Source organism: Muntiacus reevesi, chromosome 3 (assembly GCF_963930625.1).
Source record: "Muntiacus reevesi chromosome 3, mMunRee1.1, whole genome shotgun sequence".
NCBI lineage: Eukaryota > Metazoa > Chordata > Mammalia > Artiodactyla > Cervidae > Muntiacus > Muntiacus reevesi.
Genome location: NC_089251.1, coordinates 237,692,495 through 237,696,400, shown reverse-complemented (window position 1 = coordinate 237,696,400; position 3,906 = coordinate 237,692,495). Strand labels below are relative to the sequence as shown.

Here is a 3,906-nt window from a genome sequence, read left to right as displayed (position 1 = left end):
TGAATCCATTTCTGATCTTACTAGTTTTTCACTGTGACTAAACCTCAACATCTCTGAGTGTCAGTTTCTCTTTCCACACCTGCCTGTCTTACCTAATTTCAGGATACAAAATACATTAGATAAGTAAATTACAAAGATGGGTAAGACACAGTCTTGTCCAACAAGGATATCAGGGGATGGGCAGGGAGCAGACCAGTAAACTGGAAACTTCACTAATGCAGGATGAGTTATAAGGGAGGTTGTGTTGACTGGTTCCATAGCCTGCCTTGTAATAATACATATATTGTATATTTTGACTATTAGTTATATCTCATGGGACGATGAAATCCTTAAATTTCATACATCTTGTATAATTCACTTTTGAGTCACCAGAAACTAGTTCAGGCTTAGACAATAATTGGCACACACAGTACTTTTGTGAAATAAATGATTCTTGAATTACTCAGCTAAGGCAAAGCTTATAGTCTAGTTAGAACCAAATATTGTGTGTATTCTGCTGGGTGTGCTTCAACCTTACAAGTAGGCAGAGGAAGTTGTTTGATGAGGTCCATATATACCTAGTGTACTATCTGGGATGGAGCTCACTAAATAAAACTATTATATGTACTATGATATAGGGAGTGCAAGTCACTGAAATATCACTCCTGGCATCCTGTGTTATTGGTTGGTTAAAATTCCTACCATTAGACTCTGACAACTAGGAAATTGCATTCCTCGAAGTCTTCCTTGAAATGTTGATGTTCCTGGGGAAAGATAAAACTTTTAAACTATGGTGAATTCCTAACATTGTAGTGTGAATTAATTTTTGATATCAACAAACCTAATATCAGAACCTAAATGGTGTATAAGATATAGTAGGGAAGCTTGATAAGAAAGGAAGGAAGAGGGAAAGGTCTGTGGTCCGGGGCCTGGTTAGTAAGGTGAATCCTGGAGTGGTGTGACTTTTCCTTTTCAGACAAGCTCAGTGTGATTCTGTTGACTCCTCTGAGCTAAGTGCTTGGGAAAGTTTCTGCTCTGTCGTGGTGAGAGGAATCTGACTGCTATTCGATTGTGTGACCCTGGCTGTTTCTGTGAATCTGCGCACAAGATAGGGTGAAGGAACTTCACGTGAAAACTTCCTCCCTCCACCATAAGAAGTGAGAAATAATCTTAAGAATCCATCAGAGTGGGAACTTCCCTGGTGGTCCAGTGGGTAAGACTCTGTGCTTCCACTACAGGGGTCCCAGGTTCACCAGGTGGTGCTGCCAAAAAAAAAAAAAAGAAAAGAATACATCAGAGTGGGAGTTTTGATACAGGGTAATATGGCCACATCTGTAAATTTCCTTTGCTGTTCCTAAGTTACTAGAAGAAGACATTAATTACTGAATTAGAAGAGTTGGTGTGGGGTAGGAAGCAAATAAAAAGGAGCTCTGTAGACACTTTGATTACCCACTTCCACTTGCAAGTTGGGTGTCAGTCATTTAAGCATTCTTGTGGAGAAAGACCTATCAGGCTGTCTTCCAAGGAAAATGAAAAAAAAAAAAATCAGTATGTACCTTAAATATTGAATGGAAGTCAAATACGGGTCAGAAAGATTTTTAAGCAAGACTAAAGAACAGAACTCCAAAGGCTGTAGGTAGAGATAAATCCTGTACTTTTCAAGGTTTAACAGTTTGTGATTTTTCTCCGTGCTAGAAAATAATTTATTTTATTAGAGTGTTTGCAGCAGATACATGAATGGCATAAATTACATATTACAATTTGCCATGGAGATCTTCCTGTCTCAATTAAGTGTCAGTTAGCACATTCTGCAGTGAGCCCTCCTTCTAAGGTCTGGTGGTATTTCATGGTACGTCAGTCAATAACCCGTGTCCCCAGTCTAATTGCCAAGGGGCTATATCCTGACTCCTAGCTAAGGGTTGGCCTTGGAAAGTATAAAGTTATGTTTGTTAAATGCAAGTCTCATGATCTCTGGAAGGCGTTAGCAATAATCTTCCTGCCCATTGCACAAATTCCTTCCTGTAAATGCCAGTGATCATGGTGTAGACAAGCATGGGCTCCAATCCCATGATTTTACTTGAAAACTAAACTTCCTGTCAGCATCTTAAGCTTTGATCGCTCCTTTAATGTTAGCATTTTATTAAAGTAAATGGAATTAGAAGTAGAAATAAATCAGTTTAATCACACATGAAGCATGATTTTTCATGAGCACTTCAATCATTTTTACTAGAAACAATGGAAAAATGAGTGTGTTAATTTGCAGCCAGATTGAAGAAATCTGAAAAATATTTAATTTTAATTCTGAATACTTGTCTAGTTATTTGAAGTAAGTCCTTTTTAGATTACTCAACTCTGAGTCTGGATTTGAATGATAAATTTTCTATAACTTTACTTATTCTAAAGAGAAATAAATTACTGTTATGCATATATATGCATATACATAAATACATGTTTTGTAGCTTTTGAAATTCAGTCATAAATGTATCTTAATTCATCTCCCAGTACAGTCTGTCAGTGTAAGACAGGTAAGAATTTACATGAGTAAATTAATTTTTATTGAGAGAAAATCATCAAAATAATCACTGAGGGTAAGTCTCCCATTATTTACCAGAGTTTCAATTTCATGAGCACTTATGTGATTTTTAAAAAAATAAAGCCTGAGTGAGAGTAAAGATTCCCCTAACTACTGAATGAAATAAAGAATCTATTCTTGAGTTATTCTGAAAATCTCATTGGATTTACTATTATTTTGAAAAGTGAATCCAGATAAATCATGTTTATTTACCATAATTTGCTATCTTATATGAAGAGGGTAAATGTACTCTATTTTTTTTTCTCCCATTTATTTTTATTAGTTGGAGCTACTTACTTTACAAAAATATGGAACACTTCATGAATTTGCGTGTCATCCTTGCACAGGGGCCATGCTAATCTTCTCTGTATCGTTCCAATTTTAGTATATGTGCTGCCGAAGTGAGCACGGTAAATGTACTCTATTAGAAACAACATGAAGCCTTTGAAGAAAAGCTTTAAGGTAATTTAATTCTTTGCTCAGTCCCCCCAAAAATGATTCAGTGCTGCAGAGGATTGTGCATTTGTATACTGCATGAAGATGACTAAAGGTCTGGGCGGAACTGTAAATCCAGCCTTTTCTAAACTGAACAAGTCATTGTTTTGGGAAGGCATCCTCCAATTTCTAATTCCTACAGAAATGTCTTATAGACACTGCGTAGTTTAATTCAAGTTTAACTTTCAATTATAAAGTAAACCTTCTTAGACTATATCTTTATGGGACAGTTAGGTCAAAGTTTGAAAAAAGTAACCAGTAGAATGAAACTGGCAAATTGACTGATATCCTCCCTCGGCCTCCATTTTGTTGACTTAAATTACATCTTTGTCATAAAGTCACAACTTCAGAAAAATCAACCAGGATTAAGTTTTAATTTTTTTCCTTCACATATTACCCCCTCCCCCACTGCCACCAAAGATGAATAATCTCATTTGGAGAAACTTTCGCCTATCTGTAATATCGGTTTATAACAGACATTTATAATAAATCCTTAGTATAACTCATAAATTAATAGTTAAAGCAGTAGCTATATATTTTTAACCTGAATTTATGCTACAGAATTATCTATTAACTTTCTACCAATTTTTTTTTTTACTAACTTTCTGAAAAAATAAATATTAGATGAATAATACTATGCGTTATGGCTGAGCTGAGGTCTGAGACTTGACTAACATTTCATTTATGTTTATTTTAAAAATAGGTGCCCCTTTAAATTATGATGAATGAAATATAGTATCTGCACTGACAGAAGTTAAGAATATAGCCATTTACCCTAATGATACAAGAAGTGGAATGAGACTTCAGGGCATAGAGTAGTCCCTTTCAAATTCAATCCAACAGTGTGTTAAGCAGTGAAG

General features: G+C 35.5%; 1 non-coding gene across 1 annotated transcript; it reads right to left on the bottom strand.

The window, feature by feature from the left end:
• Positions 1–2,853: 2,853 nt before the first annotated feature.
• On the bottom strand, positions 2,854–2,960 carry LOC136165611 (U6 spliceosomal RNA). The gene has a single exon (XR_010662618.1). It is a non-coding gene; the product is annotated as a U6 spliceosomal RNA (small nuclear RNA).
• Between the last annotated feature and the right edge of the window lie 946 nt (positions 2,961–3,906).